This window comes from Thunnus maccoyii, chromosome 22 (genome assembly GCF_910596095.1).
Source record: "Thunnus maccoyii chromosome 22, fThuMac1.1, whole genome shotgun sequence".
NCBI lineage: Eukaryota > Metazoa > Chordata > Actinopteri > Scombriformes > Scombridae > Thunnus > Thunnus maccoyii.
The window spans coordinates 7,147,061-7,161,854 of NC_056554.1; the positions used below are offsets into that span (position 1 = coordinate 7,147,061).

Genomic DNA, 14,794 nt, shown 5'->3' on the forward strand with positions numbered 1-14,794 from the left:
TCAGCATTCCTTACACAGGCACTCTTTGTTAGTGAAGAAAAAATATGAGAGCAAAAGGTCATCAGCTAGTCCGCTGTTACAATATCTAAGCGTGTAGATTTGTTGCTTGAATAACTGTACAATTGTAGGAGTAAATGAGTATTTCTTTTCCTTTTTCTATTCTTTTTTTTTTTTTACTTTCTGAGGACACATGTCAGTCCTAGTCTACCTGGTGTCACTTCCTCACCTGAAGTCCATCTCTCCCTCTCTCAGCTTCCCATTTCCGCTGTGAACAGCAACCATAAACTTTTGTGTCTTCAGGATTACCTTTCCATCAGGGGCAGAATGAAGTGTGAAAAGCAATCTGAGAAACGCCTGGCCACCGATACACAACTTCAGCGGATGCAATTATGCCAATGACAGATCATTTTCTGACCTTTATCCCTCAGTCTGTATGGATGGCGGCTTGCCACTGTGACAGCTTGCTTTTTGTTTTTGTGCACTTTACAATTTTGTGACAGCTGGAGACCCAGCTCTAAAATGCTGAGGTTCTCATCCGTTTGAAAGACAGCTTGACTTTTTGTGCTGCTCTTTCTCCTTCACTCTCTATTTACTTTTGTTGTGTATGTCTCTGTCAGTGTAACATTCTCATTATTTCTTTATCGGTCCCTCTGCTCCCACTTCTTTTCTCTCTTCTCTATCTTTTGTTCTGTATCTCTCTTTCTATCATTTGTATTTCTATCAGGTATCCTCCAAAGGCTGGGTCTTGGACCAAACCAGCATTTTTGTTCTGGTTGATGCCTTCGTTCAAAGGTTAAGAGACCTGCTCGAGGTGAATTGCTCTCTCACACATACAGAAACATAAACACACACAATGACACACCCGCACATGCAGTTTTGCAGTCCACTTTCTCAACTCTGCAGGCTCAAGCTGTTGGAAAAAGGTGTCAGATGTATTCAGTGCCATCCACTTCATCTCATGTTTTCATGCTGCTTCTGTCACTTGTGTCATATACTTGAATTTATCTGAAACACTGTCTGAATGCTTGATTTTTCTCTTCTTATCTCCTCCAGAATTCAGCCAAGCCCATACCTTTTGTCATACAAAGTGTGGCTATCTGTCATCTCTCCGGTGGGAATGCATTGTCTGTTTTGTTTGTCCTCCTCTCCTTTTGTTACCCATGACCTTGCTGTGGTGCTGTCTCCTTCTGTCCTGAGCTGGCTCGCTTGTTGGGCTGCACTGCATAAACAAAAAGTCATGTAATTCTTTTTTTTTTCTCAATTTTGAGATCACAAGGTAAATGCTCTACATCAAAGACAGCATTTCTTACAAGAGAAATGTGCATCTAATTCGGCATGTGCCTTCAGAATACATTGGTTTGCACCCTTTGTAAATGACTGTTTGCCCTGAAAAAAAAACCTTTGGATTTAATTGATTGCAGGGTTATGATGCAGCGCCATTCACCGCCGCCCTCACAAATTGCCATGTCTATGACCTTTAACATATTTTAGCTTAACCTTTTTCCCATATTATTTCCTTTTCTATTCATATATTTCACATCTCCTCTCTTTCCCTGCTATTGTTGACCAAGGCTCTCTGAGGACTTTGACAGAAGATATCGTTGAATGCAGATGTCCCCCTTTACAAATCCATGAGATGTGACCTTGAATACGTTTATTCCTCAAACCGTACAGTATTTTCTCAATCCTTATCATATACAACACATAACTTATACATACTCCCCTTGCAGAACAGTATGGATGTGTTTTCTCCTTTCACATCTATTCTACACTGCCTTTGCTCCCTCCTATTTCATCTCTATGATCCACCTGCAGCTATTTTACATAGATTATACTACATTATGCCATGCAGAGCAGTGTTGCTACTTAACATCTTATTCATACTTGTCCTTATCTTAACCCGTCTCTCCATAATAGCTTTGGCATGTGGGATATCATTTTCTCTTTGCCACGTGACTGCCAGTAGCAGCTTGCCCGTTGGGAGGAGGGTCAGCAGAGGGTCCTGCCGCACTTCGGCGGGCACCAGGGGCCAGAGGTCACCCGCTGCGTGCTGGAGATACAGAGCAACCTCCACCACTGCCTACAGATTGTGCACTTTGTTGGCACAGGCATCCTAGACGTCAAAACACCACCTGGCACAATGATTACAACAGGTAGTGCTGTTTATCTTTAAAGGACAATGACACTTTTTCCTGTTTTCTGTTTCTCTGTTGTTTTTCTACATATGGGCCACAGTGACCTTCTTGCCTGGTGGGTGTCAGTACTATTATTAGACTGGTAAGAGCTGTCAGAGCTTATACACTGCAGAGGCATTTTGGATCAAAGCGATGGTGTTGGGTATTATTAAATTTAACCAAAAGCCTTGACAACAACCTACATCCCCCAGCATTTAGACCAACATGTGACACTAATAGTTTTCTGTTGGAGCCAATGCAAATGAAATTCTGTTAGTGGAGAATGTACCTCCACGAGGATGAGAGCGGTTTCTCTACAGGCTGTGACCACTGAAGCTGTTGTGTAACATGCTCTGTTGTCACACTGGAGTGCTTTCTGTGGAGACCCACAGAACTACACTCACCGGCCATTTCATTAGGTACACCTGTGCAATCCACTGCAGCAGCTCTGCCATAAATTCTACATTTATAAAGCTTTACATTTTCAGTTTTTGTTGACATTGTCAGAAAGGTGATAATTCTATTTTATGTTTATTATTGAGGTCATAGTGGGTGTTGGTGGTGTATTGGAATGCATTATATTGAAGGGTGTTCTTAATATTTTGTCAACTTCATTAACATACATGAAAGGGGCGAAATATTAGGAACACTTTTCAGTATTATGCACTTCAGTACACTACCACCACCCACTACGACCTCAATAATAAACATAAAGTAGAATTATCACCTTTCTGACAATGTCAACAAAAACTGAAAGTGTATAAGCTTCGTAAAAATAGAATTTATGACAGATCTGTTGTATTGAATTGTATTAGATTGCACAGGTGTACTTAATAAAGTGGCTGGTGAGTGTATAACACTGCTCATGTAGTTTAAAACAGTTGTGACTGATAATACTTTTAAAAACTGAGCAGATAAGTTCCATTTTTTACAAATATTTACAACCCATAAGTGAAAGGTTAAAAATATATACAGTTAATGATACAATATTTGCACAATAACATTCAAGAATGTACATGAAATATGTATTAACAATAAAGAAGCTCCTTATTTTGGACATTGACTCTATTGGAACTGTGGATAAACACCTGTTCCTCTCAGGCCCAAAATACTTACCCCTGGGTAACAGCCCTGTCAGTGTGGCTCTGTCTATTTCTTGAAAATGCCTTCTACTTAAACTGTAGAGTCCAAGCATGGAGTTGATGCTTGTTTCAATAACAAGAACACTTTCTTCATTAATTACAAAATGAAAACATACTACACAAGTGTGATAAGTATAGTAAGCACAGCAAGAACAGTAAGCACATACATGGCAAACAAGGTTAAAGACTATCCTTAGCAATTTAAATACAGGAAGATCTAAATTATTTACAATTATGTTTCTATTGTATAAATGGCTCTAACAAGCCCAATAATTTTTACCAATAAAACAGTACCTTTTCAGACTCTAAAGAATAAATACCCTAAGACAAAACATGGCTGGAACTGATAGCAGTATCAGTAACAAAATTGACAGTAACAATATTAAAGTTAGGCTGAGCTAAGCTTACTCTATTTGTGTGTCTGGATGTGTTGTCTGAAAGTGGGTATCTCTATAATGATATGTTATGAATGTCAGCATATCTGTTTGGTGTATTCTCTTAAAGGGGACCTCTTATGCTCATTTCCAGCTTTTTTATTCTTGTACTCCACTAGAGAAGTTTTGCATGATTCACAGTTCAAAAAACTCCTTATTTATCTTATACTGGCCCTTTATGCAGCCCCTCAGTTCAGCCTGTCTCTAACAGGCAGTCTTAGCTCCTGTCTCTTTAAAGCCCCCCTCCCGATGAGCCTGCTCTGTTCTGATTGACCAGCTTTCCGGAAGCCTGATGAGTGGCAGCTCAGAGTCGTATTAAGTTACTGCTGATGAAAACCCAACATTTCCTGCTTCTGCTGCTTCATATTAAAAGCTTTTAAATGACTAAATAACAGAAGATTTTTATTGTGAAGAATTTATAGGAAATTAAATGTGTTCATCACCGAATTAGCTGAGCTTCGCTAGCGGCTGCTATTCTTCAATAAAACAGGTCGAGACAACAAGATCCTGAAATATTTGGAGTTCTTTGTTCAGTGGATCAGTTAGAAATAATGCAGGGAGGAACAGTACAAGCAGAAACAGCCACAGTGATGATGATGTTTGATGAAGAGCTCTAGACGACCAGCATACCTCCAACAGGTAAACTACTTATTTTATTTGTCCCTGCTGTGTAATGGCAAAACACTAACAGCGTGCCAGCTCACATTGAGTCATGGCTCGATGTTACTACGCCCAAAACAATAGGAAAATGCCATAATGTTAGCAGAGCAGAGAAGTGAACTTTTGTGCTGTGCGTGGAGCAGATGACCATATAAAGAAATCACGAGCCAACGTCAGCTTGGACTGAAAGTAGAAAAAAACGGTTGGAAACCGAGTGTTCAGAGCAGTCTGAAGCCGGTGCTTGTTGCTCACAGGGAATACTTCTGCATATGTTTAACTCATTATTTGAAACTTTGGCTAAGTTTAATATGAACATCTGACATTTTAACATTATATATATGACTGAAAATAAGGAAAAACATAATAGGTCCCCATTAAAAGCCCATTGCAGTAATAGGCTCACTTTGCTAAATTACCAAATATCATTAGAGGAAAACATGCTGAACAGTGGCCTTAAGCATGACTTCTTATTAAAGCCGGAAGGATTGGAAAACACTAAATGAAGGGCCTACTATGCACTCATCTTAAAGTCTCAAATGAGACGACATGCTCTCAGTAGGCCAAGGGCAATGTGCAATTAGCCAGAGAATGAAACATAATGGTTAGACTTGTGTAAGGTTGCTGCAAGGATATGCATATTGGGGAACATGCACCTGTGTATGTCAGATGCTAAAAAAAATGAAATGCGCTGGAAATGTATTTAATGTAGTATTGTTGTACATATATGTACTGTATTCATGTTGGTTTGTGTCTTTTTAAATGAAGCTAAGCATACATACTAAGCTAGCAATGGTGGCAGTTCCAAACAGAGAAGTATAGAGTTGTAGTCCTTCTAAAGGTCACACTGGTAGATAAAACAGGAGAGAGTGGCTTCAGTGGGATTTAGATCAGCCTAGCTCAAAGCCTCTGTCTTGTTATGCGCTCAATTGTTGAGGTGTTAAGGTGTTCTGTCATCAAGCATGCCAAGCATTAGCGGGAGCATGTCAAGAGACTTTAACGTGCATCACTACCAAATTTAGGAATAAATAAGGCTGTCTTGTCTGCAATTTCCAAAGAGCAGGTTTGAAGACCATCTCCTCCTTTCTGTTTATTCTGTTGAAAATATAACCAACTTTGAGTAAAGAGAGCGTTAAACATTTGATATGAGAGGATCATGCTGATAACTGGTATAAAATCCCCAGGCTGTCATCAGTAGAATTTAGATGCCTGGTGTTGCTGGAAGTAATAGAGATAAATGCGCCGTGGCTGAGAATCTATCTTGTTTCTTCCCTCAGAGTCACTGCCTTGCCCTGTGAGCCAGGATAAAATATCTCCTCCGTTATGCTAGTTCACACACACACACACACGCACACACACACACGCACTTCCAGACAAGGGCGTTTTGTCATCTTCTTTGTCGTTTTTCAAGTAATGATAGGTTGCTGTACACAGTTGTCAGATAGGACAGGAATCAGCTTTCCTCTCTTTCAAACATGCATATGTATGCAAAACATTACAACTACCAGTGTCCAGACACCATTATCATATTTGCTCACATAAAAGCATAAATGTTGTCAATACACTGGCCATAATAGATTGTCTAAACTAATTGTTGTCATAGAAGCTAGGCAATAGACACCGCAGCATGCATGACAAAACTATCCAACATGCTGTCAAAATGAAGATCAAAAGTGAAGAGGATAACTAACATGAATATGCATATTCTTACATTTAAAAAACTCCTTGACAAAAATTAGAATATTAAGAGTCACTAATAACTGATAGATAATTAAAATAACATTTAATTACTTGCTTCACATTCCCCGAAGACTGAACACCACACGCATACATGCAGCATACAAACACATGCAGCATTGAAATGTTTCAGCTTAGAGCTCCTCCCTATGAACTAATGGCCGCTATCCATTGCTTGAAACCAAAGTGCATCAAATTAGTGTCGTGTCTAGACAGCCTGTCCACATAGATGTGTCTGTCCATAAATTTGACATAAAATGCATAGTTAGTATGTTTCATCCAGATGAATGAGCTTGTAATGCCTCAATGTGTGTGCACGCGTGTAATTTATCTGCATCGGGGCCTTTGCTCTCCCAGTGGAGCACGACATGAAGAAACGCCCCTTCATTGTCATTCAGAACTGCGCTGACAGCAGGTCATTTGACTTCCTATCTGAATAACACGATCAAAGATGGATGAGTTGCCTGTGTGACATGCACGCGTGTGTGGATATAATATACTGTATGTGTTTATATATTCATACATGTTTACTATGTTTCAGTACATACAGTAGGTGTGTATATGTGTGCATATGTATACTGTGTATGTCTCTGAGAGTGTGCATTTCTAGAGTGAAGTCATGAAGGTGAAGACCTGACCCTCCAGGGACTCATGCTCTCCCTTTCCCTCCCTGTATCATCTAACACATCACCAAAGGTCTCAGGAAAAGGGGTCTGCTGGCAGCATATGTATGTACATATATATATATATATATCTGAGTGTGTGTGTGTGTGTGTGTGTGTGCACGCAATGAAGGATGATGGATTGGGGTCATGGGGGGTTGCAGGGTTGCGATGTTGTTGCCAAGACAAACAGCTGCGCTTGTGTCTGGGGCAGGTGTTTCATAGCGACTCAGCACATTGAAATTAGTCAAATCAATACACCCCTTCCGCTTCTCTGCATATTTGTAAGTGTGTGTGTGTGTGTGCGTACATTCCTGTCTTAGATGTATGCTTTTGATCTATTTAATCACTTCCTCTTTGAGCTAATCATTGTGTGTGCATTTTCGCATGTGCATACGTTCAAGTGTGTGGGTTTTGTGCATTAGAGGAGGGTCTGGAGATACTTTTACACATGCATCATACATACACACACTCTCTCCCCCTCTGTTGTATTTACAGTGACCTGGTTGTAAATTGTAGAATGCCTATTGTCCATGTAGTTTGCTTTGGCTCAGCTACACCAAAGTCCATTTTCCTCCCCTAAATGGACCATAGAGAACTGCCCATTCTATCACTTTAATACACAGAGAGCAAAGGCACTTTTCTCACAATAGTCTTGGTGTGTAGATTATCCACCCTCCGTTGATTTCTTAGCTTTCTGAGAGCCCTGAGGTTTGTCTCAGCTTCCCAGAGTTTGCCGCATTCACTGCGAGGCTCTTTCTCACGCTCAACCAACTTTATGAATTCACCCATAGATATAAACACCACTCTCCTGAGTAAAGACTCACTCCATTGTCTTGCACTTTTTCTTCCTGTATTTTCATCCCCAACACTCACACATATTTGCTATTTTGTTTTGCCTTTTGAGTTTTTACTGGGTTTTACTCAGTGTTTACCAAGTCTTATCTAGTCCAAGTCTTTTCTACATCTAAACTATAACTCATCAAGCACACTGCAGAAGAGAAGGTAGAGGTACAGTATTATTAATAGGAAGCTGCACCAAAGGGCAAGATCAAACATAAACATACACTATGCTAGTGACATGAACTGTACTGTGTGATCTGCTAAATTAAAACACAAATTAAACTGTCACAAGAAGCATCAGAGCCTGCCAAGAGCAAGCACAAGTGTACAGTGGTTACATTTGTATGTGAAGTAAATTAAGGTCAATTTTGCAAATCCACATCGGTTAGTAATCCATTAGTAAACATTCTTATCCTTTCTTCATTCATAGGGTTGAGAAAAGTTACAAAACTACCTTTTAAACTTTTCACTTCTTGTTAAAAGTACAGGGAACCAGATCTAGAATCATATTTTCTCCAGATGTATGTGTTGGTATACTGTACATGTCATTTACTGTACTATACAAATGAATCAAAGCTATACAAAACACAATAGTAACCTCAAGGTCCCACCTAACAACAAATCCATGTGGCTTATGTTACTATGGCAATTTGTGAACCATTGTGATCAGTGTAAAGATAATTCCACAGCTATAAGCTGAACACCCAATGAACTTTTGACATCCTGAACTTTTTTATTTTTTTCAAATCTCTTTATCGGTTTTGCATAGAAATTAAAAACATACACAATTGATAGTAGTGTTAATATATTGCAAACCCCACTTCAGCCCACTCCCACCCATACCAGTTCTTGGTCCCTTCCCCTCTCAGAGGTCGGTCCCTCTCCCCCACCTGCCTCATTCACACACATGCATACCAGGACAGGGGAAAGAAAAAAAAAGAATAAATAAATAAGGAAAATAGAATTCTGATAAAGTAAGATAAAATAAATAAAGGGTGTGGGGGGGTTGTGTTCGGCTCAGTTATTTATTTGTTGATTTCTTCGTTGATAGCCAGGGTGTCAATACGTTCTAAAAAGGGTTGCCACAGTTTATAGAAGGTCTTTAAGGAACATCTCAGGGAAAACCTAATCCTCTCACACCGAATGCACTGTGGTATCTCATGAATCCATCTATTATGAGTAAGTGGGGAGGGATGTGTCCATTTAAGGAGAATAAGCCTCCTAGCAAGCAGAGTGGTGAATGCAATAACTTGTTGTGTGGCTTTGGATGCGTTGGGCATAGAAGGAATTCTGTAAAGGGCAGTGAGGGGTCAGGGTCTACTGTTTTACAGGCAGGTCCAAATCATGTGCATATGATCAGCGGGTGATTGTTTACATCTGTTGCATGTATCACTTCTGTCAGGGTATATCTTGGCTAGTCTTGCGTCAGTGAAATGGACTCTGTGTGAGATGTTACACTGCAGTAGTCTGTGCCTTGCACATATAGAAGAGGTGTGTACAAGGTCTAGTATATGTCCTCATTGCTCATCTGACATGGTCATCTAGAGGTCCTGGTCCCAGATGGCCCTTAGGGAGTCTAAACAAGTTTGGTTTACCTTTAAAATGCAATCATATATGATTGAAGTGAGCCCCTTTAGCCTAGTATTAAGTGATAGAAAAGAGTCAATCATTGAATCCGGAGGGCAGTTAGGAAATTGGGGGAATTGATTTTGCAAAGGGTGGCTGATCTGGAAGAAGCAGAACAAGTGAGTTTTTTGAAGGTCAAATTTTGCTGATAAATCTGCAAACAAGGAAAGAACAACTTTAACATAAAGGTCATTAATAGTCAGCAGGCCTTTGTTTGACCAGATCTGGTAAACTGGTTCCGAGCAGGATGGTAGGAATAGGTAGTGACATCCTGAACTTTTGACCAACTTATGTGTCACATGACTATCCACATTCCAATGAATGTTGAAACATGGTCTGTATTTTACTGTGTGTGTGTTAGGCAGGGAGAGGGGCACGCCAACAAGCTGTTTCATGTTGCGTTTCTGTCCAAAACCACAGCTTGTAAAATATGTAAAGTAAAAAAAATATGATATCATTGTCAGTATACAACCAATTTGGGAAGAGGAATGCAGGCTGAACATAAAAGTCATTTCTTCCTCGAAATAAATAGTTTGGTATTTTTATAGTGAAAATCTATTCACATCAACAGGTTTCTCCTGTAATTCTCCTCACATTATTCAACACTTCACCGAGGTCAGCAAATTGCCTTCTTTCAACTCTAACAGGCTAATTAGACTAATGAACTGTCAATCACACATCACTGATGTGATGCCGTGATAGAGCAGTAATTCATATTTTGACCTTTTTCTACCCGTAATGAAACAATTCATAATTGTACAAAATCCAGCATTTGAACCAGGAAATGAAGATGAGAAAATAAAAGAAATATATCACAGCAATTAGACAGCTAATACAATTTACAACAACCTTAGTTACAAAACACAAGTTTGGGTACATTGGTACTTTGAGCCATCGAGTCATTGATTTGTCTTTATTTTAATGGAAAACCTCTACCCCTCTATACCCAAATGGACGAGAAAAAAAAGCAAGAAAACAACAAAACTGAAGCACTGCAATCTGCGCATGAAACAAAACTGGAAGAATCGAGATGGAGCCATGCCCAAAACTGACTGCACTCTGTTTCTCACTTCCTTCTGTCTCTCACATGCTGACTACATACATGTAAGCAGACTGTTGCTTCTAAACGGATAAAGTGGTGAGTAAAGGTCAGTATAATACAGTCAAGAAAGAGTCTTTTCAGGCCAGCAGACACTAAAGCTCTTGAACATGAACTTTCGACTTGAAAAGAATCTTAAAGCCACATCAGCATACTTGGGAACACTGGAAGGGAGAAAATGCCTTAACTCACACATAGTAGTTGAATGTGGTTTCTGTTTAGTCATCGTTAAGTGACTGGAATGCACTGACGGCCTGTTGTTCAAAGAGCCAGCGGAGGCCGAGAAAGGCCAACTCTCACCGCTCATTGTAAGCCAGGTCAGCCCTCAGACCATCACAGAGTTTTTGTAGGTTCAAACCTCGAGCCTGACCAGATTAAAGCAGACTTAGCCAGGCAAGACAAAACCCTCTCCCCTCCCGATCCCCCACTAGCAGAGCTCTGTATCGGTGGCTTCAGTCCAGCTGTGGCCTTGGCAGCTCGGTCACTATTAAACACAGCTGTTGCTGCCTTGCCTCTGGTAGCACACACAAATGTACACAAGTACAAAAACAGTGAGAGCTCATACTCTGTTTAACATTATTATCTCCATCCGGATACACACACACAAAAAAAAAATAACTAGAGTGGGGGGGGGGCTTTAATTGTACACAGATATAATTGTGTTGCCTTCCATTTTAATCATACTCTCCTCAAAAGAGATTCTTCTATTAAAGTTGAAATATGAGACAAGAGAGCAGTACAACCCTAGCAACAGTCTCATGTGAACACTACAACAGATAATATATGTATGCTGCTGTGAAGGATTGTGAGTCCTGAATATATTGTCATTTTTCTGCACTCTGCCATTGAGTGTGTATAGGCAGTGTTTTAGGGATTGAGTTTGACAATATTGTCTCAAATAGTAACAGTATAATCAAGTTTAGTAAAATTCACTTAATCTGCATCCCTTTAGCTGTGTTGGCTACATGCATGTTACCACACAGCAAACTGACAAGCTCATTAATGTCACGCATACTGTAGCGCTGGCAAAGCCAGGGAGGCAAACTGAAAATGTAACTGCACGGTTTCATGTGTTTCATGTGCTCATATTTAGTGGAAAGAAGAACAGTGCAAATCTGGACTAGATCAAGCCTGAGGCATTGAAACCAAGATGGAGTCCAGTCAGGCTCATACCCTTTGTGTTGGGTCACGTCCAATCAGGTGTTGGCTACAAATCAAAGCTCTTGTGTGCCCTTCTAAAATGACAAACTACTCTCAAATTAAAAGCACCATGCTCTACTTAAAAAACAAAGCCAGGCAATGCTTGTTCAGAAGCACCTGCTTTTCATTGGAACTGTGGCTTCTATTTACTTTTATGTAATAGATAACAGTTTAATAAAAGCATAATACTGTTGACATGCTTTATTTTCAGAGCTAGAACGGTTACTGTTTATGGTCTTAACTGAATCCCTCCTTCTTTGACCTTCTACTCCTTTGTCCCCTTACCTACCCCTCCCTCAGGTGCTTCAGAAGGCCTACTTCATGCCTGAGACATACAGCCACAAGCAGTTTGTTTTGGCCTGTAGCCAGATGTTCCAAAACCTGGAACATCTGGCTACAGATGAGATGGGGAGGAGGCCTGGACTGACAGAGCTGCTGGAGCAGCCATTAATGGTACGGGGACTCTGACATACACCTGCAACACTGACCTGAATGTAAACACAACATATTGGAAATTCTTAAAGCTTTAGCGTTTCAATATAAGTCTTTAGAATATTTGATTTTGAAGGCTCCGATGCTTAGTTAAGTTTTAAGCTACAGAATTGGTAACATCAGTCACAATACCACAACCTTCATGCATTCATTGAAGCATGCACACAAAAATTTTTTGTTGTTGAGTTGTAAATGGCTTTAGCAGTATGTAATGTTACAACTGTAAACCATTATCGTCATGAATACTAGGACATTAGTTTTCTGTCACTTGGGACTATGTCGACTTCTAGTGGTAGTATTTAGGACACTATAGGCTGCATGCACACTGATTCGCCAACCCACTCCACCTCATCCCTGCTATAATCACAAACATTTTATACACAGGCGGTTTGAACAAAACAAGAGTAACCCTGAGTAAACACTTAAAAAGCAAACTTTACCTCACATTCACTAACACCATTATCATATGAAGGTAATAGTGTTGTCTGACAGCACGGTGCAAGTGACCATGGAGAGCTCATGTGTATACAGAGATGGGAGTCTTCTAAGCTCAGAACACACTCATCTGAAAATTAGACACTCATGTGGCTAGTGAAAGTGCATTTCGATATACGTGTGTGTCTGTGCGACTGAGTCAGCTCAAATCTAGCTAACCATGCATGCCGTGAATGTTCATAACCCAAGAAGAGCTCCAGTCTAAGGTCAAGTGGATACACAAACAAAGCTAATGCCGGCAGGCTTTTGCCTGATATTTCTCCATAAATCAAACAGTGATTCGAGAGAATTGTTGAACAATTTTGTACATAGAGCGACAAGTTGACATGGATGTTGTTGAAATGGGTTTGTAATAATGCTCAGTCTGTCAAACACGTCCCATTAAACTAATATTTGTTTTCTTTCAGCTGGCAATATGAGACTCTTTTTTTTTTTTTAGAAAATTAAAATCACACACGTACACACACATTGACAGGAAACACACACCTGTGCTCTCAACAGTTATAGTTATGAGATAATCAGATAATTAGAGTGCTGTCTCCTGACCTATTGGGTCTGTTTCAGGAGTCAATTCCTGGATAATAGTAGTGCCTGTATCACCACTAAATGATACAGGCATTAGTGCAGTTATATTGTTATATTGATATTGTTGTTCCCCTGACTGTTTGGGGAAATGTGACTGATTAATGAGTTTGGGTATTACACTCTTTTAACCAGTCCAGGTGCCCTAAACACTTGTTGCTGCTGTGGATCTGCTTAAGGGGTCAGAAACGAAGAGATTGTGTTGGTAGTTGGAAGCTCCCAGTGGGCATCAGTTGGAAACTGGCGCTGTAGTCAGCAACTTGAAGGAGAAAGTGTAAAGTCTTTATGACTGTAAAGAAAGTCACCACTGAAAACTGGTAGTGGTTAAAGTCAGTCTTCCAACTATAAGTGTATGTTAAAAATAATTGCTCATAAAATCCTTTTGCCATCCTCATCATAAAAAAACAAGGATATAGTCTTGTGGCTGGTGGGAAAGTATCACTGTGGTCCTCTTTAGTATAACATTACAAAGCTGTGTGTGAGGCGGCGTCTGTTTGTGCTTGTGTTCAATAACAAGTGGGACAACTTGATTAAGTCTAGTTTACTGTGAAGACGTGGGCCTAATGAGGGATATTGGTTTCAATGTGCTAAACAAAAACAATGGCATTATAAAACCAAGCCAAGTGTTATATCCAAGGAAAGCTCATTTGAATGAAGATCACTCTGAATTATGCATAAAGCATATTACATTAAGCATTTATCATCTCAGTTGTCACACTGGGACTGCAGCATCTGCATGCAGATATAGAAAACAGATTCAATCCCAGCATATTGTAAAGCGAAAGATATAGGAGATGAATTTAGGTCGAGTCGTCATGCTTGGAAGTATATATAGGTTATGTATTTATCAAGTGATGTGTACAACCTCTCTGACCTTGCTGTGCTGTGTTTCTGAACACAGCTGGGGACACAAGTACAAGCACAGCTGTAACTCTGTAGGAACACAACTCCGATAGTTGCCCTCCCCCTTTACTTTTTCCTCCATTACTCTATTTCACATAATACGTCTATCTTCCCCTGCTGTATTTACAGTCTTGCTCTGGCTCTTAATGTGGTCTCTTCTCTCGTCTCCTCTTCCCTAATTATCTCTGTCATTCAGTCACTCACTCACCGGCACTCTCTTGTGTTTTTCTGGATACTTAGTTGTCATCATTCTGTCATCTGCATTTTCGTGTCTGTGATGGAAATGAATGCAGCAGAGCAGCGGTGGAGGCAGTCTGGCTGTAGTCCAAGCCGTGATGCATAGGCTGTTTGGGCGGAATCTGGTGTCAGACCCCACAAAGGTCATAAAATGGAAAGATGGATGCAGTGCTGACTTTTAGCACAGCACACCGTTATGACCAGAGGGAACAGCTTGTGTGTTTGTGTGTGCATGTGTATGTGTGTGTGTGTGTGTACACTACATTAACGTGTGTATGTGTCACTTAAAGCATGTGTACTCAAGTGTAAGCATATGAACATGTTTGTCTTTTCATCTGCACTCATTTAACGGTTCATCTGGGAGCAATAGGCATTAACTTTTAGAATGGCAAATTTATTGGAGATGACAGACCCATAAACACATACAGATACAGTACATGCGCACACACACACTGTAGAGCTTCCTTACATGGGTTGCTGTTGGCCTATAGTTCAAAAACAATAATAAAAG

The 14,794-nt window shown here is 40.1% G+C and overlaps 1 protein-coding gene across 10 annotated transcripts in view; it reads left to right on the plus strand.

Moving 5' to 3' along the window:
- LOC121888825 overlaps positions 1-14,794 on the plus strand; it is a 149,165-nt gene that overhangs the window by 26,577 nt on the left and 107,794 nt on the right. For 7 of the 10 annotated variants that reach the window (XR_006093316.1, XR_006093317.1, XR_006093318.1 and 4 more), the window contains exons 5-8: positions 725-811; positions 1,054-2,153; positions 6,755-6,872; positions 11,875-12,027. The gene's annotated coding sequence lies outside the window, so the exon portion shown is untranslated. Of the gene's footprint in view, positions 1-724; positions 812-1,053; positions 2,154-4,240; positions 4,350-6,754; positions 6,873-10,384; positions 10,407-11,874; positions 12,028-14,794 lie in introns of those variants that run through there. The other 3 variants (XR_006093324.1, XR_006093322.1, XR_006093325.1) reach the window with 3 other exon arrangements.